The sequence below is a fragment of the Mustela erminea genome, chromosome 4 (assembly GCF_009829155.1).
Source record: "Mustela erminea isolate mMusErm1 chromosome 4, mMusErm1.Pri, whole genome shotgun sequence".
Classification (NCBI taxonomy): Eukaryota; Metazoa; Chordata; class Mammalia; order Carnivora; family Mustelidae; genus Mustela; species Mustela erminea.
Window position 1 is genome coordinate 122,274,127 of NC_045617.1, and position 25,463 is coordinate 122,299,589.

The following is a 25,463-nucleotide window of genomic DNA, read 5'->3' on the forward strand; positions in this document are numbered from 1 at the left end:
GTTCCATTGATCTATATGTCTATTTTTGTGCCAGTACCATACTGTTTTTTTAATAAAACTTAAAATCTGGAATTGTGATACCTCCAGCTTCATTTTTCTTTTTTAAGATTGCTTTGGCTATTCAGGGTCCTTTGTAGTTCCATACATATTTTAAGGTTGTTTGTTCTAGTTCTGTGAAAAATACTATTGGTATTTTGATAAAAATTGCATTAAATCTGCAGATTGATTTGGGTAGAATGGACTTTAAAATAATATTTATTTTTCCAATCCATGCACAGGAGTGTCTTTCCATTTGTTTGTGTCATCTTTAGTTTCTTTCATCAGTGTTTTATGTTTCTCAGAATACAGGTCTTTCACCTCCTTGCTTAAGTTTATTCCTAGGTGTTTGATTAGTTTCGGTGCAGCTGTAAATGGGATTGTTTTCTCTACTTATCTTTCTGTTGCTTCATTATTAGTGTATAGAAATGTGACAGACTTCTGTATTACCACCCTCCTTAATGATGCCACTTCTCCCCATCATCTTGCATTGATTGTCAACTTTGCATTATTTTTCCTCTACATCTCCAATCACTATCTAACGCACTGTGAAGAGTTCTTTTTCACAGATGGCCTCAACAATATTTTCTACTCCTCATGCTCTTTTGCAATGTGACCTCACCATCTGTCTAGAGGTGGGGCCTAATTCCCCTCTTCTTAAAGATTTATTTATTTATCTATTTATTTGACAGAGAGAGAGAGATCACAAGTAGGCAGAGAGACAGTCAGAGAGAGATGGAAGCAGGCTTCCCGCTGTGCAGACAGCCCGAAATGGGGCTTGATCCCAGGACTCTGAGACCATGACCTGAGCTGAACGCAGAGGCTTAACCCACTGAGCCACCCAGGTGTCCCTCCCCTCTTCTTTAATCAGTGACTAGTTTTTTTTTTTTTTTTTTAAAGATTTTATTTATTTATTTGACAGACAGAGATCCCAAGTAGGCAGAGAGGCAGGCAGAGACAGAGAAGAAAGCAGGCTCCCTGCTGAGCAGAGAGCCCGATGCGGGGCTCGATCCCAGGACCCTGGGGTCACGACCCGAGCCGAAGGCAGAGGCTTTAACCCACTGAGCCACCCAGGTGTCCCTCCCCTCTTCTTTAATCAGTGACTAGTTTTGAGACTAGTACATGAGAAGGTGACACTGCTTGACTTTTGAGGTTCTGACATAAGATGCTTTGTGATTTTTTAAAAGATTTTATTTATTTATTTGAGAGGATGGGGAGGGGCATAGGGAGAGTCTCTCAAGCAGACTGCACTGTGTGCAGAGCCTGAGGTGGGGCTCAATCTCACAACCCTGAAATCATGACCTGAGCCAAAATCAAGAGTCTGTCTCTTAACCAACTGAGCCAGTCAGTTGTCCAGATGCCTCATGATTTCTGACTTGGCTGCTTGAAACTCTCCCTCCTGGAACCCAGGTGCTGAGCTGGGAGCAACCAAGCCATGTGGAGAAGCAGGTGGAACCTAGATCACAAGAAGAGAACCTAGATCATCCAGTAGCCCTAGAAATCTCCCAGCTCTTGACAGTCATGCCTGAAGCCTCATGAGAGAAACCTCTTTTTTCTTTTTTTAAGATTTTATTTGTTTGAGAGAGAGAGAGCATGAGGGGGGTAAGGGGCAGTGGGAGAAGCAGACTTCCCACAGAGCAGGGAGCTCACACAGGGCTCGATCCCAGGACTCCAGGATCATGACCTGGAAGGCAGTTACTTCACCGACTGAGCCCCCCAGGTGCCCCATGAGAGAACACTCTTGAATGTTCTGGAACAGCTGGGCCTCCAGGTGACTACAGCCCCGGCTGTGTCACATGAAGCTGAAGAGCTGCCTGCTGAGTCCAGTCAATGCATACAGTGAGAGCGAATAAAATATTGTTTTATTTTGGAGTTGCTACCCAGCAATAGATAACAGGAACACACACTATATGATATCATAATAATACTATTATTGTGTTTTTATTTATTGTCCATATTTCCTGTCAGACTGGAAGCATCAGGTGAGCAGGTGTTTTGTCTGTTTTGATTAAATGATTATCAGGCCTAGAATCATGCCAGGCAGAGGCATTCACTAAATATTTGTGAATAAATGAATACATTTTGTGGCCAGATTCCTTAAATGGGTCTGAGACTGAACGAGCTTAGAGGTGTTTGGTTTTGGAGGTTGTCTCAGCCTGTTTGGGTGTTCATCACAAAATACCACAAGTTGGTTGGCTTAAACAACATACTCTTTGGGGTCTCTTTTACAAGGACTCTAATCCCACTCATGAGGCCTCTACTCTCATGATCTAATCACCTCCCAAAGGCCCCAACTTCTAATACCATCACACTGGGGACTGGATTTCAACATATGAATCTGGGGGGCACATTCAGTCTATAGCATTACTGGAGTATTGGGTCAGAGGTCAGGGTAGAAATGAGATTTGGGACTGGGGATGTTGCATGAGCCTCTAAGTTCAGGGGTTGGGAGTAGCAGAGAGCAGGGCCCGAGGGGTCCAGTCTGAGGGTGCTTGGCGTACCAGAGAGGAAAGATGCAGGACCTCAGACTCCCTGGCAGTGAATCATGGAGGGTGTAGGGACCATTACCGGGAAATGGGTGGTCAGTACCTCGGGTCCTATTGCTGGGGTCCTTGTAACCTACAACGGTGTCCAGCCCACACTGCACATGGTCCTCAGGGGCTTCTCAGTGGCTCCTCAGCTTGTCAAGGAGGAGGAGAGGACAGCTAAAGGCCATGACAACTGGCTGGCTCTGGTCTGGGCTCAGCCATGGTCATGAGGTACTAACTCGGGGAGTGGGACCCTGAAACCCCAGGGCAGGTCCCTCCAGGCCTGGCACTGCATCTGCCCTTCACTCTACTACCCAGTCCAGTACCCAGAGACCCCTCTCCAAACACAAACAGGTGTTCCTTATGCTAGTCCTTCCCATGCCACTCTTCTCCCTGACTCCTTCTTCCCTCCTTGGAACCTGTTCCCCTATGGCATCCTTATTTACACCCCAGCCTCACTTCTCCAGAAGCATCTTCCCCTTTCTGGATCCAGTACACTGCGGGCTTTCACCCCTTATCCTTCATGCCATGTCTGGAGACGTACGGAACTGAGTCCAGTCCCAGAGGCAGCAGCAGAAATAAGTGATAGGGACTTAGGAGTCCTAGCTCCTATCTTTGGCGATAAGGCACTCAGTGTCTTTGTGGGGTCCACCCCAGACCTGGGAGCCAGCTATTATTGCCTGGAGATCTTGCTGTATCTTAAGGGCCGAATCAATGGTCACACAAGGGAAACATCTATGGAAATAGCTATATTATTTTAGATTTTGGGAAACATTTTGCATCCCAACCTGACAGGGACAGGGGCAACGTCCTGTGTTCAAAGCCTCGCTCTGGTGCTGGGAGCAGAGGGAGGGAGACCCTGGGAGGTCCTGGCTGAGCGAAAGGGGAGTTTTCCAACCTCATCTCTGTGACCACACGGGGGCGCCGCTGCGCTGCTCCTGAATTCAGACTGAGCAGCCTGGGAGAGCCTGGGCTGTCAGCCGCTCAGAGGAGGCCGACCAGCATCAACTGGGGGTGTGAAGAAGTTTCTGAGCAGCCCTGGACTCCACAGGTGTCAAGGTCAGGAACAGGGCAAGGACTGAAGGAGAGGAGAGCTCAGGTGAGCCATCTATGAGGTTTCTGCCTCTCCATTCTGACCTCTCTCTCCAGCTCCTTGATGATAACACCCAGGAAAACTGAAAAGAAACATTTTCTTTTCCTGTGTCTTTCTAGTACTACTACTACGTCTTATTTTTTTAATTTTTAAGTAATCTCTACACCTATCATGGGGCTCACACTCACAAACCGAAGATCAAGAGTCACATGCTCTATCAACTGAGCCAGCTGGATGCCCCTTCTTCTTCTTTTTTAAAAGTAGGCTCCATGCCCAATGTGGAGCCCAGCACAGGGCTTGAACTCACGATCCTGAGATTAAGACCTAAGCCCAGGTCAAGAGTTGGATGCTTAACTGACTGAGCCACCCAGGTGCCCCTCCAGTACTCCTCCTTGATGTCAACAATAATGTTTGTATAAATTTTTCTCAGGAAGGATACACGAGGAGTTGGTAATGTGCATCTCTGGCAGGGAAGCTGGGTCCTGGGATCTTGGGAGGGAGGAAAATTTTCTACTGCAAGCCCTTTGGAAGGTATTGAATGGTCTCTTTAAGATATTTTACATTAAAAAAGTCCCTCTCATCTGCCTGACCTCTGCCGGTTAATGCTCAGTTTACACAGCTGTGTCTATGGGGTGCGCCCAGATCCTGGCCCTCTACTGCCTTGTTCCTCCAGCATGCCCAATGTGTCCACACCTCAGAGCTTTTAGAGCTGTTCCAGGCCAGGAAACGTGTCTCCCAGGCAGCATGTCCTTCCCTGGCCTTGTCTTCCACCGTCCTCTTTGAGAGGCCCTCACCACTTGTGGAACCTCCCACCTCCCTCTCACCCCTGCCTTGCCCTGCCTTTGGTCACTGACACACATTTAAAAAAAATATTTATTTGAGAGAGAGAGAGCGAGAGAGCGCATGAGTGGGGGTAGAGAGAGAGGGACAACCAGACTTCCCACTGAACGGGGAGCCAGACACAGGGCTCCATCCCAAGATCCTGATCTAATGACCTGAGCCAAAGGCAGATGCTTAACTGACTGAGCCGCCCAGGCACCCTGACACACATTTTAAAGTATATTTAACTGTTTATTGTCTGTCTCTTCTTGAGAGTATAATCTTTATGAAGACAAGGATAGAGATTTTGATTGTTCACAGATGTATTTCCGTTGTCTTGAACGTGCCCTGTTGTTGATTTTAAAACATTTGTTGAGTGAATGAACTAGTGAATGCACGTTCAGACTGACATATTCACAGACACACACTGTCACATACCAACACACCTTCACACACACAACATGGAATTCCAGCCAGTCTCAAGGGTTAACACACACCTTACGTGCTGACCTAATGTCCTTGATCTGTAAGAGAACTAATTTACTTTCTTTGAGATTTGCAGACCACTGAGCTTGAGGAGTGAAGGACCAGAACTTTCCCAGGCCACAGAGGCCAGCAAGTGTGTTGGAAGCCGCCTCGGCTTTCTGATTAGCCTAGCAGTTCTTTTAGCAAAATGATTTCCTTCCCTTAGGTCACCCAGATGATTTTATTGACCTCCCTTGCAGAAAGAACAGAGTCCCTGGGTACATCATGAGACAAGAACCAGCCCCCACCCCCATGACCTCCTTGCACTGAGACCTTTTGTAGCCAAGACACCATCGAGTCTGCACGTGATCAGGAAATGTTGCAGGCCACTGCACTCCCTTTACTGATTAACCACCCTAACCCCCTTTGAAAACCCCTAGGCCAGGCAGAATCCTTAGAGTTGGCTTTTGGACAAGAGTCCTTCTGCTCAGGTGGCCGGCCTCCTGAATAATGCTCAATTTCTGGGCTAGGAACAGCTGAACTTGGGTTTGGTAACATACACACACATAAAACATACCGACAGCACGTTCTTACACACATCCATGTGAAGCCCAATTTTCATTCAACATTATGCTGTGAAAATGTACCATGCTATTAAGCATTATTTTACAGTTTCTCCAAATTATTGTGAAAAATTTTGATGATACCTAAAGTTTGAAAGAATAGTACCTAGAACCCTCGATTTAGTCAATTTAATATTTTTCTTATATATGTAATAAATTATATTTCTATAATTTTTGCAGAAATTTTTGAAAATTACTTGCTAACCTCATGACCCTTATTCCTAAATACTTCAGTTCTCACCTCTTAGAACATTTTTTCCACACAATATTGTTATACTGAAGGGAGTAAATGTAATTCCCTGATATAAAATGTCAAAGTAAGATAAAATTCTCTTAATTATCCACCAAAAGTCTTCTATTTGAAGGAGAGGGGAGCTCAGGGACGTGCGGGCCCACGCTGAGGTTTCCGTGGCCTCCCCGCAGCCCCTCTCTCTAGGCACTTGATGGTAACAGCAGGAAAACTGGAAAGTAGAAGCATTTTCTTCTATTCCCTACTTCTCAGTTTTTTGAGATTCAGTTTTTTGAAAAACAAAATCATTTCTTTTCGGGTACAGATCCTCACGGTCTACATCCTATTCCACAGTGTGGACATACACACTGGGGTTATAGGACTAAGATCCCAGCTCCCCTAGGCCTCATGCTCCCTGGAAGGCATAAGAGGGGTCCCTGTGCTGAGGTCACAGAAGTCTCTCTCTCAATGCAGGTGACAGGCAGAGCTGACATCCTGTGTGAGTGCACTCCCGCCCCACATGTGTCAAGAGTGAACCCACAGACTTTGTTTAACACCTCTCTTACCCCAGGGATTGTCTCCCATAATTGGGGGTTGAGAAAAGGTCCATACGTAGAACTAAGACCCAGTCACCCCAAAACTCCTTGTCCCAATAACAAAGCCTAAGTGAGAGCCCCAAGCCCTGCTCCTCCCCATCACCTCTCACCACCACCATCTGCCTGCAGTCCACCAGGACTAATGTCATTATGTCCCTTTCTTCATCTCTGTTGGTCACTCCTGGTCCCCCAGATGTCCTGTGCTCTCACTCCATGAGGCTCTGCACACCCTATCCTGCCTCCTTTTCTGCCCCCCTCCCCACTCCTGAACCTTCCACTGTGCCCCCTGGAATACTCAGCCCATGATTGGCAAATGTCCACAGTCCTCTCAGGGTGGTCCCCTAACCGCGCAGCTCCAACAGAAACCAGGTCCCCCCTAGGACCCAGATTCCTGTGCTGTCCTTTCCCACGGGGTGTCTCCTCTCCTACGGACCTGGCACCCCTAGGCTGGGAGATGGTTGGGCCCAAGAATTCAGGCAGAAAGATGGGGATTGGGGACGAGCTCACGCACTGCCTGGCAGACCAGGAGTCCACCGACCACACTGGAAGGTGGGGCACAAAGGGCGTCTGAACTGCTGCAGGTGTTGCTGGAGGTGAGCCTAGAAACTGTCCTGGTCTGGGGGAAGGCTATGGCAGGTGGAATGACAGAAGCTGGTGGAAAATAATGGGGGAAGATTACCCACAGAATCAGTGGAGGTGGCAGCTTACTGCTGTGTGTGCTGATGCCTCATAGAAAGATATTGGGAATCTGAGGGCTGTTAATGAAGCTTTACTGCTAGTTTGACCACCTCTGCAGTGGCTTATAGAGGTGTTTTGTTGTTTTTGTTTTTGTTTTTAGCAGTGCAAGTAGGAAAGTTTATTAAAGTGCAAGTACGCTCCGGAGATGTGAGAGCAGCCTGGTTCAAGGGACAGCTGCCAGAGAGGCCTTTTCTCCTGTGAAGGAGATAGAGCTGGGTGGGAGCCGAGGACAGGATGTGAGGACCAGAACTCTAGAGATATTTAGACACCCAGCTAAGGCAAACCTACTGTGTGAAAGTCAGGGCCCTGGTGGGGAACACCCAAGATTCTGCAAACTGAAACAAAGTTATCCTGGCCCCTCCAGGCATCCATGGGGATTCCCCCTTCTCTAGCAATGGCCAGCTTTTTCACTATGCTGGAAGGTGGTGCAGAAGTGTTGCCTCTGTGAGGCAATGTGTGTCTTTCCAAGAACTAGCCAGCTGGTACTTGTGAGAGCCTAAGGAGTACTTCTTGGACTGGATTTTGAGGTGTTGGACCAAGGTGAGAATGTCAGGCTGGATAAACAAAAATTCATTGGCTTGGAGGTACTCTCTCAAGACATGGGTTTATCAAGGACCCCAGGGCATGGGGCAAGCTTACGGCTGGGGATGCTCTTCATAGCCCAGAAAGAATGATGTCCAGCTCTCAGTGAGGTAGACATGATTTGGTTGCCCTGGCAGATGGTGGAGTGGGGGATAAAGAGGCTGAAGGAGTAGAGGAATCTTGTGAAGCCAGAAGACCCAGCACAGGCTTATGTCCCACAAAAGGGCCCAGAAGGTGCACCTGTCAAAGAAGCCATCAGGAAGCTGATTGTACGCGGGCTTGCAGCACTAAGGAGTTTGGGGGTGTGTGTCTCCTGCAGGCTGGGACGACAGTAGGTTGACTCACTAGTGTCCATGGGGAGGGTGTGGCCCTGAAGAGTCAGAAGCCAAGTGGTGACAGTTAACCTGGGAAAGGCAGAGGCCATAATGACTATAATAACTCCAAAGGAGCAGAGACCTTTATCTGGTTCTGTGTTCCTAATAGGAAGAGTAAGTGGGTCCAGAACCAAGGGGTGTGGCTCCTAAATTTCCATCACTGGGGGATCTTCCACTGGAGGACTTTGCGCCTTCTGTCACCACCATTCTGGAGTCTGTAAAGTGGGAGGTCCTGCCTCCCACAAGGGGGACGTTCTTACGAGGGTCCCGACAAGAGTCCCATGGTCCCATACAGTACAGCCGTCTCCAGGGTCCAGGGTACTTTTTATTTATTTATTTAAAAAAAGATTTTATTTATTTGACAGACAAAGATCACAAGTAAGCAGAGAGGCAGGCAGAGAGAGAGAGAGGAAGGGAAGCAGGCTCCCCGCTGAACAGAGAGCCCGATGCGGGGCTCGATCCCAGGACCCTGGGATTATGACCTGAGCCGAAGGCAGAGGCTTTAACCCACTGAGCCACCTAGGTGCCCCTCCAGGGTACTTTGAACTCCATACACCCAGACCAGCAGATGAGAGGAGTCCCTTCTTCTTTTTCATTTATTTATTTATTTAAAATTTAATTTTATTTTTTTGGTGTTCCAAGACTCGTTGTTTATGCACCACAGCCAGTGTCCCATCCAATACGTGCCCTCCTTAATACCCACCACCAGTCTCACCCATCCCCCCTCCCTCTCCCCTCCAGAACCCTCAGTTTGTTTCTGAGTACACAGTTTCTCATGTTCGTCACCGCCTCCAATTTCCCCCAATTCACTTTTCCCTTCCTTCTTCTAGTGTCCTCCGTGTTATTCCTTATGTTCCACAAGTAAGTAAAACCATATGATAATTGAGGAGACCCCTCTTCTTGAGGTAGGAGTAACTGACCCTCATCTGCATGATGTGGGAGCCCCCACAATGGGGGCAGGAGGAATATTTTTAAAAAGATTTTATTTATTTATTTATTTGAGAGAGAGAGAGAATAAGAGGGAGAGAGCATGAGAGGAGAGAGGTCAGCGGGAGAGGCAGACTCCTGGCCAAGCAGGGAGATTGACATGGAACTTGATTCTGGGATTCCAGGATCATGACCTGAGCTGAAGGCAGTCACCCAAACAACTGAGCCACCCAGGTGCCCAGGAATATATTTTTTTAAGATTTTATTTATTTATTTGACACAGAGAGAGAGAGAGAGAGACAGAGGGCATTAGCTGGGGGAGCAGGAGAGGGAGAAGGGCTCCATCAATCCCAGGACTCTGGGATCATGACCTGAGCCAAAGGCAGACACTTAACCAACTGAGTCATCCATGCATCCATGGGAGCAGGAGGAATATGTGGGGAATTCTGAAAGATTTGGGTGTCTTCTGGTTTCCCCTTTCTCCGCTGCAGCTGTGAATAGACATGCAGACCAACCAAACAGAGAAGAGTTTGATTTCTAGTGCCCAGATACCGTAGGTGTAATGTTTAGGTCATATTCCCCAAGTCAGCCACAAGGACACCCACTCCTGTGTTCTGAAATCTCTAAAACATTTGTGCAGAAGCCCTGCATCCCATGGGCTATTCCCAGCCAATGACTGGTCCCAAAGGGACACTAAGGCAGGCTTACTTCTGGGACACAAGGGGCTGCTCTGATGACAAGCTGTGCTTGAGGACTCCCTACTATGTACCAGGAACAGGTTTATTCCTTAGGAATACAACTGACAAAAACAGCCCCTGTGCCCAAGTACCTTACATTCTAGAGGCTTCCCAGGAGTGAGACAGCCACTGGAGCATTGTGAGGAAATGACACTTTGTGACTCCCATGAGTAGGATCGCTGACCCCCGTGGGGGCAAGGGCTCTGGGTGGAAGGCAATGGGGGGCCCCAGGGCCCCAGTTCAGGAGTGAGAGGTGGTGGAGACTAAGGGGAGGAGAAGGACTGAAGGATGAGAGAGACAGAGAGAAGGGCTGCAGATGCAGGCTGAGGAGGAGAGGCAGAGGGAAGGAATTCGAAAGAAGTATAGTTCTCAGATTTAAATATGTTGTTATATAGATTTTTTAAAAATTAAATCTATATCTACAGGTCTTAGCAAGATATTCACTGCATCCAGTATTTGCCATATTCTGTGGGGCTGCCTGAAAACCAATTACTTCCTTATGTTAGTGAGTTTAACGTGTGTCTAGATAAAATACAAAATGTGTCTAAATAAAATATGTGTTTAGATAAAATATGCACACTACTTAGGTGTGAACAGTGCATACAAACAGGTGATGCTGGAGCACTGGTGAAGGGCATTTTGACTTCAAGGAAGTTGGCAACTTTGAGGTGCTTCAAGTTTGTTCACCCTCCTGGTTGAAATACATAGTATCAAACTGCTTCTTCCTCCTTCCATTTATTGAGGATATGACGGGAACTCACACAGATAAACTTAGGGCTACGGAAGGAAGATTGTTTCAAGAAACAAAACAGAGGATCACAGGGAAGAGAGGGGGCAAAAAATAAGATGAAATCAGAGAGGGAGACAAACCATAAGAGACTCATAATTCTAGGAAATAAACTGAGGGTTACTGGAGGGGAGGTGGATGGTGGGATGGGGTAACTGGGCGATGGGCTTTAAGGATGGCACGTGGTGTAATGACAGTGGGTGTTATATGCAACTGAAGAATCACTGAACTCTACTTTCTGAAACTAATAATATACTATATGTTAATTAATTGAATTTAAGTAAAACAAAAATAAGTAAAAAAGGAAGAAAAGAAAATACAATAGCTTGATCTGCTGGTGCTTACTAGCACCTGTGGGGAATCAAAGCTAAAGGATCTCAGCTCTGTGAGGCAAAAGCTCAGAGCTCTGTGGAAAATAGAAAACAAGCACCTACAAAGCTTTAATTCAAGGTGAGAAGGTGCCTGGGAACTCGGAGGGATTCCTTCCAGCTGGATGTACCATATAGAGGTAAACCTTAAAGAAGAGTAGAACTGGGGTGTGTGGATGAGGGGACTGGGCTGGGGGATGAGCTGAGTGGAGAGGCAGACCTACGGAACTTCCAAGAATATCCAGTTATTAAGCCAGTGTGTGCAGACAGCTTGTGGAAGGTAAGATTTGAAAGGGAATTTGGGGTCTGTTTGTAGGGAGCTAGGAGTATGAAACTAATTAGTTTGAGCTTTAATTAGAGCCACAAGAGTTTTGTTGTTTCTGTTTTTTTTGGGGGGGCAAGTATTTTTAAAAATTAATGTTTTTTACTTTGAGCTAGCTGAAGACTCACATGCAATTATAATAATAGAGATCCTGTGAAACTTTTACTCAGTGGTAACAATTTGCAAAACTGTAGTCAGTATTACAACCAGAATATTAACACTGATACAATCCACTGCTCTTTGGCAGGTTTTGCTAGTGTTACTTGTGCTTATCTGGGTATGTGTTTAATTTTATGGAACCTAATCATATATGGAGGTTTGTATATCTATAACCACAGTCAAGATATATCTCAAAGATTTTCTTTTTTTCTAATAATTTTTAAAAGATTTTATTTATTTGACAGAGAGAGAGAGAGACCACAAGTAGACAGAGAGGCAGGGAGGGGGCTGGGGAGCAGGCTCCCCGCTGAGCAGAGAGTCCAAAGCAGCGCTCTATCCCAGGACCCTGAGATCATGACCTGAGCCAAAGCCAGAGGCTTAACCCACTGAGCCACCCAGGCGCCCGTCTAACAATTGTTAAGAATATTTTATTTATTTATTTGAGAGAGAGAGAGAGAGAGAGCGAGCTAGCTGTGGGGAGGGGCAGAGGGAGAGAGAGAGGAGAGAGAGAGAGAGAGAGAGAGAGAGAAAGAGAAGCAGACTCCCTGCTGAGCAGGAAGCCTGTTGTGAGATCCTGACCTGAGCAGAAGGCAGACGCTTAACCGACTGAGCCATCCAGACACCCCTTTTCTAACAATTTTATACTTTTAAATGTTAAAAGTATAAGTTTTTATGTATAAGTTCCATTATACATTTTAATGTATATGTATAAGTTCCATTATACATTTTAAATTAATTTTATAAAGTGATAGAGTTAGCTTTGGGTTTTGTTTGCTTATGTGTTTTTGTCTGTGGATGCCCAATTGCTCTAGCACCATTTATTGGAATACTATCCTTTTGCATTGAATTGCCTTTGTGCCTTTGTCAAAACTCAGCTGAGCACATGTGTGGACCTATTCCTGTGTTCTCTATTCTGTTCCATTTACTTATATGTCTATTTCTCTGCCAGCATTACACTGTCTTAATTACTGTAGCCAAATCATAAGCCTTAATATATAATTGAGTGATTATCCTCACTTTATCTTTCTTTTTCTAATGTGTTAGCTATCCTAGGTTCTATGGCTTTCCATATAAATTTTAGATAACCTTGTCTATGTCTATAAAAAAACATTACTGCGATTTTGGCAAGAGGTGCATTAAACCTATAGATCAATTTGGAGGGAAGGGACTTTTTTACTAAATTGAATCTTCTTATTCATGAACATATTATGGCTCTACTTGAGTTCTTTTATTAGCATTTTGTAATTTTCAGCATGCAGATCCTTTACATGTTTTGTTAAGTGTATACATAGTATTTCATTTTCTTTGTAACAACTTTAGATAGTATTGTGTTTTAAATTTTGGTTTCCATGTAACCTGTGTTAGTATATAAAAACATCCATTTATTTTCAACCTGCCTGTGTCATTAAATGAGGTTAGTTTCTTTTCATTTCAAACACCAAACCAAACCGAACAACAGTTTGACGTCACGATTACACTGTCTGACAAAGTACAAATTAGGAGTTTTGTGAGCCTTTACTGCGGTGTTGTTTAGACATTTCTGTAGGAAGGGGCAAAATCACTTTACGGATTAGGTTCTGATGTTCAGGGGTTATCAAGGTTGTGCTACCACTGTAGTTAATTGACAAAAAGGAAACTGCTATCTATGGGAATCTCCAGCTGGGGCTTTCTATGGTGACTTCAAACTTAAAGAAAACCCATGTGCCTTCATCTCCATTGCTCACTCTCTGGCATCCAGTTTCTTGGGGGTGAGTTTTCCTTTAGAAGGGTCCGGAGGAGAGGTAAGGAGCTCAAGTTGAGAAATTCCAGAAACGGAAAGGGACAAAAGGGGCTGATCCCTGCCTGGTGTCTCTCCCTGGTGTCTCTTCCAGAAAGACCTTGGGCCAGGCCTGGGGAGCAGGTGGAGAGGAAGCAGGTGGACAGGAAGCAGGGGTTTCCCGGAAGGCCTGGCTCTGAAAGTCCCAGGTCTGAGATTGGTGTCTGGGGCAGGGAAGCCGAGGCCGTTATTCCCGGGTTTCTCTTCTCCCTCTCACAACCTGTGTCTTGTCCTCCTGCCTGGATACTCATGACGTAGTCCCAGCTCTCACTCCATTGCGCGCCGGGTTTATAGAGAAGCCAATCAGCGTCGCCGCGGTTCCCGGCTTGTCAGTGCCACGGATCCGCCGGGACTTAGATTCTCGAGACCCCAGGAATGCGAGTCGAAATACCGCAAATACTCCTCCTGCTGCTGTCGGTCCCGTGACCGAGACCTGGGCGGGTGAGTGCGGGGTGAGAGGAAAGAGCCTCTGCGGTGGGAGCTAGGGGACCGTCGGGCGGGAACGCGGGATCCCGGGGGAAGGCGCCTCTCGGCTGTCCCCGCCCCCGGCCCCATCCGGGCCTGTGCACCCTCGTCCCTCCCCGCCTCCGCCCTGCTCTCTCCCACTCGGTGCTCCCTCCCCCTACCCTCCCGTTCCCCTCCACCTGGGCCCTGGCCCGGCGCTGGGAGGAGGGTCGAGCGGGGTCTCAGCCCCTCCGCGCCCGCAGGCTCCCACTGTCTGAGGTATTTCCCGACCCGGCCTTGGGGAGCCCCGGTACTGGGAAGTCGGCTACGTGGACTACACGCAGTTCGCGCGGTTCGACAGCGCTGCGGATAATCCGAGGATGGAGCTGCGAGTGCCGTGGGTGAAGCAGGAGGGGCTGGGGTTTTGGGACCAGGAGATGCGGGGCGCCAAGGACACCCCACAGACTTTCCGAGTAGCCTGCACACCGTGCGGGGCTACTACAACCAGAGCGAGGCCGGTGAGCGAGCGGGCCCGGGTCCAGGTCGCAGCCCCGATCCCCACTGACCGGGCTGCGGTATCCGTCCGTCTCCCCACCCGGGAAGAGCCCGCGGGCACTTTACTTTCAGTTTGGGCTTTAAGCCCTGGGGTTCGCAGGCTGGGACCGGGGCTTCAGGGCGGAGGGTCTCACACCACCCAGTGGACGTCTGCCTGAGACGTGGGGTCCGAAGGGCGCCTCCTCCGCGGATACAGTCAGGACTCCTACGACGGCGCGGATTACCTCGCCCTGAACGAGGACTTGCGCTCCTGGACCGCGGCGGACGCGGCTGCGCAGACCTCCAGACGCAAGTTGGGGGCGGCCCGTGTGGCGGAGCCGCAGAAGAACGACCTGGAGTTCACGTGCGTGGAGTGGCTCCGGAGGTACCTGGAGATGGGGAATAAGACGCTGCAGCGCACAGGTACCGGGGGCCGCGGGACTTAACACGATTTCCCTTTAAGCCGAGGCCTCCTAAGAGGATAGGAAGACATGGGATCCACACCACTATATGGCCCTCCGGTGGTTCGGGTCTGGAGACTAACTCTGCCTGGGTTTACAGACTCGATACCAGAGTGGCTCTAAGGGTCTGCCTTTCTCCTAGGGACTATTGAGGGTTACAGTTTCTCCAGGTATAGAGGAGGAGACCATTTCTGAAACAACTGATGAGCGTTTCCTTTAACTCACAGTGCCTTTGGGAACCTTGGGGGATTGTCTTAAGGCATTGTTCTCTGCCCCATACGCCAAGTGTTTGGGGTCTGAATTTACCTATTCTGAGTCACTTGGCCTCCAGCCAGTCTAATACCAGAAATTCCTTTTCTCACAGAAACCTGCCTTCTACACTGAGCCATCTCAACCTAATTCTAGAACTTTCCAAACAAGAAGAGATTATGTGTTCAGGCTGGTGTCTGGGTTATTGCTGTCTTTCCCCACCCAGTTATCCTCTTCATTCTCAAGATGGCCACATGAGAGCTGCTTCAGTGGGCCAAGACTGATGTAAAGTTCTTGAATTTTTTTTTCTTTTAACAATTTTTTAAAATTTAAATTCAGTTTACTTAACATATACTGTATGATTAGTTTCAGAGATAGAACTTGGTGATTCATCAATTGCATGTAACACTCAGTGCTCATTACCTGACCTGCCCTCCTTTTTTTTTGTTTTTTGAAGATTTTATTTATTTATTTGACACACAGAGAGAAATCACCAGTAGGCAGAGAGACAGGCAGAGAGAGAGAGAGGGAAGCAGGCTCCCTGCTGAGCAGAGAGCTGGATGCGGAGCTAGATCCCAGGACTCTGGGATCATGACCTGAGCTGAAGACAGAGGCTTTAACCCACTGAGCCACCCAGGCACCCTGACCTGCCCTCCTTAATGCCATCACCCAATTATTCCCCCCCCATCCCCTCTAGCAACCCTGTTTTCTAGACTTAAGAGTCTCTTATGGTGTGTCTCCCTCTCTGATTTCATCTTACTTTAATTTTCCTTTCCTTCCCCTATGTTTATCTGTTTTGTTTCTTAAAACCCACATGTGAGTGAAATCACATGGTATTTATCTTTCACTGACTGACTTATTTCCCTTAGCATAGCCCTCTAGTTATGTATGTAAGTAACCCTCTAGTTACATACACATTGTTGCAAATGGCAAGATTTCATTCTCTTTGATGGCTGAGTAATATTTCATTGTATGTATGTACCACATCTTTATCCATTCATCTGTAGATGGACTCTGGGCTCTTTCCATAGTTTGGCTGTTGTGGACGTTGCTGCTGTAAACACTGGGGTGCATGTGCCCCTTCAGATCACAATGTTGATACCCTTTGGGAGATACCTAGTAGTTCAATTGCTGGGTTGTAGGGTAGCTCTATATCTATCTTTTTGAGGAACCTCCATACTGTTTCCAGAGTGGCTGTACCAGTCTGCATTTCCATCAACAATAGAAGAGGATTTCCATTTTTGCTTTCTTTCTTTCTTTTTTTCTTTTTTTTTTTTTTAAAGATTTTATTTATTTTTTTGACAGACAGAGAGAGAGAGAACACAAGTAGGCAGAGGGAGAAAGAGAAGCAGGCTATCTGCTGAGCAAGGAGCCCGATACGGGACTCGATCCCAGGACTCTGGGATTGTGATCTGAGCTGAAGGCAGCCCCTTAACTGACTGAGTCACCCAGGCATCCCGAGGATTTCCTTTTCTTTGCATTCTCACCAACATCTCTTGTTTCCTGAATAGTTAATTTTGGCCATTCTGACAGGTGTGAGGTGGTATCTCATTGTGGTTTTGATTTGTATTTCCCTGATGCCAAGTGGCGTTCAGCATTTTTTTCATGTGTCTTTAGCCATCTGGATCTCTTTGGAAAAATGTCTATTCATGTCTTCTGCCCATTTCTTGACTGGAGTTTTTGTTTTTTGGGTGTTGGGGTTGTTCTTTATAGGTTTTGGATACTATCCCTTTATCTTATAAGACATTTGCAAATATCTTCTTCCATTCTGTAGGTTGCCTTTTAATTTGTCGATTATTTCCTTTGCTCTGCAAAAGCTTTTTATCTTGATGAAGTCCCAGTCGATCATTTTTGCTTTTGTTTCCCTTGTCTTTGGAGACTAGCAAGAAATTGCTGTGACCGAGGTTGAAGAGGTTGCTACTTGTGTTCTCCTCTAGTATTGTGGTGGATTCCTGTCTCCATGTTGGTCCTTCATCCATTTTGAGATTATCTTTGTGTATGGTGTAAGAAAGTAGTTCAGTTTCATTTTTCTGCATGTGACTGTCCAGTTTTCCCAACATCATTTTTTGAAGAGACTGTCCTTTTCCCATGATGGCTATTTTTTTTACTGCTTTGTTGAATATTAGTTGACCATATTGTTGAGGGTCCATTTCTGGGTTCTTTATTCTGTTCCATTGATCTGTGTGTCTGTTTTTATGCCAGTACCATACTGTCTTGGTGATTACAGCTTTAACATAGAGCTTGAAGTCTGGAACTGTGATGCCTCCAGCTTTGGTTTTCTTTTTCAACAATTTTTTGGCTATTTGGAGTCTTTTCTGGTTCCATACAAATTTTAGAATTATTTATTACATTTCTGTGAAAAAGGTAGAGGTATTTTGATAGGGATTGCATTAAATGTGTAGATTGCTCTAGGTAGCATAGACATTTTCACAATATTTGTTCTTCCAGTCCATGAGCATGGAATGTTTTTCCATTTCTTTGTGTCTTCCTCAGTTTTTCTCATGAGTGTTCTATAGTTTTCTGAGTACAGATCCTTTACCTCTTTGGTTAGGTTTATTCCTAGGTATTGCAGGGTTTTGGTGCAATTGTAAATGGGATCAATTCCTTGATTTCTCTTTTGTCTCCCTCATTGTTAGTGTATAGAAAAACAACTGACTTCTGTGCATTGATTTTATATCTTGTCACTTTGCTGAAATCCTGTATCAGATCTAGCAATTTTTTGGTGGAGTCTTTGGGTTTTCTACATAGAGTACCATGTCATCTGTGAGGAGTGAGAGTTTGACTTTCTTGCTAATTTAGATGCCTTTTATTTCTTTTTGTTGTCTGATTGCTGAGCCTAGGATTTCCAGTACTATGCTGAACAACAGTGGTGAGAGTGGACATCCCTGCCGTGTTCCCGACCTTAGAGGAAACATGCTCAGTTTTTCCCCATTGAGGATGATATTCACTGTGGGTCTTTCATATATGACTTTTATGATATTGACGTATGATATTCCCTTGATCCCTACATGGTGGAGAGTTTTTATCAAGAAAGGACCCTGAAAAAAAAAAAAAGAAGAAAAGACACTGTATTTTGTCAAATGCTTTTTCTGCATCTATTGAGAGGATCATATGGTTCTTTTCTTTTATTGATGTAGCATCTCACACTGATTGATTTGCAGATGTTGAACCACTCTGTAGTCCAGGAATAAATCCTTTTAATGTACAGTTGAATCCTATCAGCTAGTGTCTTGGTGAGAGTTTTTGTCAGGGATATTGGTGTGTAATTCTCCTTTAAAATGGGGTCTTCAGGGTGCCTGGATGGCTCAGTCACTGGGGATCTGCCTTCAGCTCAGGTCAGGATCCCAGGATGTATTGAGACCTGCATCCAGCTCTCTGTGCAGCTGGAAGCCTACGTCTTCCTTCCCCACTTCCCCTGCTTGTGTTCCCTCTCTCACTGTGTCTCTCTCTGTGAAATAAATAAATAAAATCTTAAAAAAAATAAAATGGGGTAACAGATATATATATATATCTGTGAATATATATAGAATATATCTGTGAAGTCTGTCTGGTCCAGTGTGTCATTCAAAGCCCTTGTTTCCTTATTGTTTCTACCTAGATGATCTGTCCATTGCTGTGAGTGGGGTGTTAAAGTCCCCAAGTATTATTGTATTACTATCAATGAGTTTCCTTCATTTTATTATTAATTGGTTTATACATTTGGCTTCTCCCAATTTAGGGGTATAAATATTTACAATTGGTAGGTCTTCTTGTTGGATAGATACTTTTATTATGATATAGTGTCCTTCTTCATCTCTCATTAATTTTTGGTTTAAAGCCTGGTTTGTTTGATGTAAGGATGGCTACTCCAGCTTTCTTTTGATGTCCATTGTCATGATAAATGGTTCTCTACCCCTTCACTTTCAGTCTGGAGGTGTATTTAGGTCTAAAATGAGTCTCTTGTAAGCAGTATATTGATGGGTTTTGTTATTTTATCCATTCTTATACCCTATGTCTTTTGATTAGAGCATTTAGTCCCTTTACATTCAGAGTAATTAGTGAAAGATATGAATTTAATGCCACTGTATTAACTGTAAAGTCACTGTTCTTGTAGATTATCTGTGTTCCTCTCTGGTCTATGTTACTTTTTGGCTCTCTCTCTGCTTTAAGAATCCTCCTTTAATAACTCTTGCAATGGGTGATTTAGTGTTCACAAATTAATGTAGTTTTTGTTTTTCCTGGACAATCTTTATCTCTCCTTCTATTCTGAGTGACAGCATTGCTGGATAAAGTACTCTTGGCTGCATATTTTTCCCATTTAGCGCCTTGAATATATCATACAGTCCTTTCTGGCATGCCAGGTCTCTGTGCACACATCTACTGCCAGCCGTATGTGTCTACCCTTGTAGGTTAAGGACCTCTAGTCCTGAGGCGCTTTCAGCATTTTCTCTTAATCTTTGAAATTTTCAAGCTTCCCTATTGTATGTCAAGGTGTTGACCTGTTTTTATTGATTTTGAGGGGAGTTCTCTTTGCCTTCTGGACTTTGGACCTGAATACTGTTTCCATCCCTAGTGTAGGGACGTTCTCAGTTATAATTTGTTCAAATAAAACTTCTGACCTTTTCTTCCACTCCTCATATTCTGGGACTCTTATAATATGGATATTATTTCACTTTATGGGATCACTGCGTCCTCTATGTCTCCCTTCGTGATCTAATCATTTCTTTTCTCTCTTCAGTTTCCTTTTTTTCAAAATATTATCTTCTGTATCACTGACTCACTCTTCTACCTTGTTCACCTTCATTTTTATTGTTTCCATTTGGGACTACATGTCAGTAATAACATTTTTATTTTTATTTTATTTTATTTTTAAAGATTTTATTTATTTGAGAGAGAGAGCTAGAGAGAGAGAAAGAGCACAAGCAGGGGGAGAGGCCGGCTCCCCACTGAGCAGAGAGCCTGATGTGGGGCTCAATCCCAGGATCCTGGGATCATGACCTGAGCTGAGGACAGATGCTTAACTGACTGAGCCACCCAGGCACCCATTTAATGTAATAGCATTTTAAATGCCTGACTAGATTTAAGCTCTTCTATTTTTATTTTTTTTTAGTTCTTTTATTTCTACAGTAAGAGATTCTGTAGTGTCTTCTATGCTTTTTTCAAGCCCAGCTAGAATCTTTATAGTCGTTTTAAATTCTAGTTCAAACATCTTATATCCATATTGATTAAATCTTTGGCAGTAAGTACTGCCTCCTGTTCCTTCTTTTGGGGTGAATTTCTCCATCTCATCATTTTGTCCAGAAAAGAATAGAAGAGTGAGAGAAAGAAACAACAATAACATCAAAAAATTACAAAACAAACCAGAAAAAAACAAAAAAAAACAAAACAAAAGAATAAATAAATAAAAAACAAAACAAAAACTAGACCTTGGTGTGTTTTGGTCTGCTTATTAAAAGAAACTAGAGGGCGCCTGGGTGGCTCAGTGGTTTAAGCCGCTGCCTTCGGCTCAGGTCATGATCTCAGGGTCCTGGGATCGGGTCCCGCATCGGGCTCTCTGCTCGGCAGAGAGCCTGCTTCCCTCTCTCTCTCTCTGCCTGTCTCTCCATCTACTTGTGATTTCTCTCTGTCAAATAAATAAAATCTTTAAAAAAAAAAAAAAAAAAGAAACTAGATGCCAAAATAAGAAATATATATATATATATATATATATACACAAAAACAAAATAAAATAAAATTCAATTTTATTTTTTCTGTTCAATAAAATTCAACAGAAGGAAACAAAAAATTTAAAAATAATGTATATGTAAAAATTAAAAAAAAGAATTGAAAAAAAATAGCTGAAAAAATAATACTGAAAGACTAGAGAATAAAAAAAAGACCATGAATGTTATATACTGTTTTCCCCAAGAGTCAAAGCTTTGGAGCCCCTGTGATCTGTCAACTTGGTGGTGGCCAGTTGTCCTTGTTGGTCTTCTGTGGGAGGGGCCTCTTGAGCTGATTCTCAGGTGGACTTTGCCCCAGTGGAATTGCACCTCCCTTGCGCAGAGGCTGGGCTCAGTGTAGGCTGCTCTGGGTTGCGCTAGGTGGCACTGTTTTGCGCAGAGGCTTTCAGCTTGATCAGCCTGGAGAATTTGGCTACACCTTGCTTTCTAGCCCTGGAGCTGAAAATTCACACTGCCCACTCTTTAGTGAGCTGCACAGAAAAGCAATCAGTCACTCTGGTCTCCCCGGTTTCCTTACAAACTGTGTTCACCCAGACTGTGACCAAGTGTTTTTTATGTGACCAAGTTTCAAAACTCCAACCTCACAGACTCCTGCAGTGGAACCAGGGCAGTTCCACCCAGAGAAGGAGGGGTGTGTCTCCCTGTGCTTCTCCACTTGCTGGGCCCTGCTGGGAGAATAGGTCCCCCGACTGTGCAGTGGTTCCCTGTTTATAGCAACCCTAAACATAAAGTGGGCGCCTACCCTCACTGATTGCAGCCGGCTTCCCCAAGCCGATGCGTACTCAGGCACCCCGTTCTTTCTGTGACCCTGGGAATCCTGAGACCATGCTCTCCCACCTCAGATTCCGCCCCACTCTGACACCTGACTATCTTTAAGCCAGGGACCTGCACTGGAGCAGATTTCTAATAGTCCCGATTTTGTGCTCTGCTGTTTATAATACTTGGCAGCTGCCTCCTGAAGCAAGTCGCTTTCCTTTTTGTAGCCTTGCGGCATTTCTTTCGTCACAGCTCCCATTGATTCCCATGTGTTCAGAATGGTTTGATTAACTAGCTGATTCCAGGGATCAGATGAAATTTGGGTCCCCTACTCCTCCACCATCTTAACTTCTCCCTAAATTCCTGAATTTTCTGGCCCTTCTCTTCAGATGCCCCGAAGACACAGGTCACCTACCATCCCGTCTCTGATCATGAGGTCATGTTGAGGTGCTGGACCCTGGGCTTCTACCCTGCTGGGATCACCCTGACCTGGCAGCGTGATGAGGAGGACCTGACCCAGGACACAGAGCTTGTGGAGACCAGGCCTGCAGGAGATGGAACCTTCCAGAAGTGGGCAGCTGTGGTGGTACCCTCTGGAGAGGGGCAGAGATACACATGCCATGTGCAGCATGAGGGGCTGCCCGAACCTGTCACCTTGAGATGGGATAAAGAGGGAAACCTGGGCACAGAGTCTGCTGTCAGGGACATCAGGAGCTGTTGTGGAGATCTTCAGTAGGGTCTAGGCTGAGACCTGGGGGTCAAGGCCTTCACCTTATCCTCTCTTCCCCGAATCCCCTCCTCGCCCCCCCATTCCTGTTGTGGGCATCGTGGCTGGTCTGGTTGTCATTGTGTGTCACTGGTGCTGTGGTGGTTGGGGCTGTCATGTGGAGGAAGGAGAGCTCAGGTAGGGAATGGGAGCGCTCTGAGTTTTCTTGTCCTTCTGCAGTGTCTCAAGGTCAGGTGAAAGTCTGTCCTGCCTTCTTTATGGGCAACGCTGTCCACACACATATCATATGCCTTTCCACCGTGGGGCTCATTGCCACATCACTGTGTAGTAAAGCACAGGTGAGAGTGAAAGCTATATTAATCATCCTGATGAATGTGGTGATGGACCTGATTCCCAGCAGTCACAGGTCAGAGAGCAAGGTCGTTGCTAAGGACAGACTGTAGGAGGATGGTTGGTCTCACCCTGCCATCTCTTTTCTTCATGTCCCTGATCCTGCCCTAGGTCTTTAGTGACCGTTCTGGAAACTTCCTTGTGGACCACGCTATCCTTTTTATCTAGGTTCTCGGGCCCAGCCTCCCCCATGGCATCTCATGGGATTTTTTCTTTCCCCAGGTGGAAGAGGAAGGAGTTATTTATGCTCAGGCTGCGAGTGAGTATGGAGGGGGTGATCCCTGAGACCCTGAGACAGTGTAGAAGGGACCCCATGGGGAGCTCACCCACCCCACAGCTCATCCTTTAGTTTCATCTCCTGTGGGCTCTGACTGAATTCTGTCTGTTCTTCCACAGGCAGTGACAGTTCCCAGGGCTCCCTCCACTTCTGAAGGTAAGACCCTGGAGGGCCTGACATGAGGAGGGGAGATAAAAAGGGTCCATGACTGGGTTGTGGGGATTCTTTGAGTGGATATTTTGCGCATGTGGTGGGCTGTTGAGAAAAGTTCACACATATATGACTGACCTGAATCTCTTCATGATTGTTTCCTTTCACAGAGTGAGCCAGCTGCCTTGTGGGGGACCAAGTAATGCAAGATGTGTTCACTTTCCCATCTTGTGACATCAACACCCCTGGTTTCTCTTTCTGCAAAGGACATTTGAATGTGTTCATGTTTCTATTAACATAATGTGAGGAGGTGGGGAGACACGTCCCCCTCCCACGTGACTGTCCCCCTGCCCAGACCCCCTGCCCCCCAACCAAGATTGACCTGTGTTCTCTTTCCTCATCTGCTTTCCTATTCTAGCCAAGGAAGAGTGGCCCATCTCCATCCCTGTCTTTACTTTGTGTGACACTGAGCTACAACTTCTTACTTCCTTGTTGAAAATAGGACCTTGGATGTCACTTGTTTTTGTCCAGTTCTTGTCATGAGGAGTGGATCAGTTAGTTAAAGGAGGGGATTCCTGAAGTCTGAGAGTGGAAATAAATGGGAGCATCGAGAACCTTCCAGAATTTGCAGGTTTGGTGTTCTGGGTCTCCTCTAGGTGGGGACAGGAGAAGGCTGTGAAGAGCCGTGTGGAGCCCAGTTGGTGCTCAGTTCAGTGTGGGTGTGACATGGTCACTGCTCAGCTGGGGAGTCTCTCTGCTCTTTTGTCCTCATCCCTCCAGTGGGACCTGTCCTTCTAGGACAGTCTCTGTGATCACACAGACTCAGACATCACCCAGACCTTGTCCTGCGTCGGACTGATTGTGGGCAGCAACGTTGTATGGCCAGGATAGCCTTGGCTCAGACCTGGGTTGGGCCCTCTGCCCATCTTTGGGTGTTTATTTGTTGTTTCTTTGTTTCTGGAGAGGATTAGGCCTGTTTTCACGTTCAAGTAGGAGTTTGGTCTCCTTCGGCTTCGGGTATCTCCTGCCTGACAGTGGCAGGAAGCGGTTGGTCTCTCGGAGTCTCCACAGGCCCAGGCGGCCTCTGTGCCCAGGCATCTGTGGTATCCATAGGTTACTCTCAGACTCATTCAGGTCTTGGCCTCCTTCTGGGGCTTGGTTGTTCTTTCCATCTTTTTCCCAGTCTTCTTTGAGGAACAGATTCTGGATTAGCTGGATTAGCAGACAGGAGGCCTGCCCGAATTTCTCATTTTGAATTAGTTCCTGTTAGATTTCTATCCTCTGCTTGCCCACCTCTGGTCTAGCGATCCTGTGTTGGCTCCAGTCCAAGGTCAAGGAGTTAGTAAGCAGAGTCTCCTGCAATTCTTCTCAGTTGGGAAATAGCACCTGTGAGTCAAGCATGGTGGTTTGTTGAAAATGGGAATGTACTTTGTGTGCAGGGGATGTGCTGTGAGAGCGGGGAGGAAGGGAGGCAGGGGCAGAGTGTGGTGAGGAAGTATAGGGCCTGATGGCAGCGGGAGGGGTGTCTGTCCTGGGTGAGCTGCAGAGCAGCTGGGATCTGAGGCTGCATTAGTGAAGGTACTGCCTCAGGACCAGGGAGGTGCTCCATACCCGCAAGCCCTTGACTGGTGTAGGTCATGTGCCAGATACAGAACACGCTCTGGTTCGCATCTGGGAAATGCGTTTGAAGTTTCTGTATTTTCGACAAGGTATGGCTGCTGCTGGTCTTCCCATTGGACTTTAAGCAGCAGGAATGTAGATTAGGATTTCCCGTGGCTGAGCCTCAGCCTTGCTTGTAGGGCTTGTTAAACAGGTGATAACTTGACCTTGTGCCGAATAGTCAGAGTCTGTGGGTCTGGGGAGAGGGCCATGTGTTCTGTGAGAGCCCTGTGTGCGAGCCTGGTGCTCTGCCGGATCTGGAGCTGCTGAGGTCAGAGAGGAGAGCAGGCCAGGGAGGAAGGGACATTAAAATCGCATTTACGGGGCCCCTGCATGGCTCAGTGGGTTAAAGCCTCTGCCTTCGGCTCAGGTCATGATCCCAGGGTCCTGGGATTGAGCCCCGCATCAGGCTCTCTGCTCAGCAGGGAGCCTGCTTCTCCCTCTCTCTCTGCCTGCCTCTCTGCCTACCTGTGATCTCTGTCTGTTAAATAAATAAACAAAATCTTTAAAAAAAATAAAATAAAATCACATTTACTATGTTTTTTTCCCTCATCAAGAGAGGGAGGATGTTTGTTGTCATGAGGTGTGATGTGTGAGATTTACAGCATTGTTTCGTCATGGGGTGTCATCAGGGGGAGGATTAGGGAGCAGTTCACAGCTGGGATGACGAGCATCTCTGAACACTTGCTCTCTGCAGCTGTTCCTCTGAGCAAACCCTGGAACCCAGCCCTGCTCGAACTTGGACAGGAGGTAGTGCATACACACACGTATGCACATGCATCTTGTGTGGATGTAATGTGTTCCTGGGGGACGGTCATGGAACAGGCTATGCTGTGCAGCCAGGAGCACACCTGTAGTGGCCGGTCCAGCTGTGTCTCACACGGGAACCCTGGCCTCTGCCACGGGCACAGTGAT

General features: G+C 46.3%; 1 pseudogene; it reads left to right on the forward strand.

The window, feature by feature from the left end:
- Window positions 1-13,067: 13,067 nt before the first annotated feature.
- LOC116587519 overlaps window positions 13,068-25,463 on the forward strand; it is a 592,489-nt pseudogene continuing 580,093 nt past the window's right edge.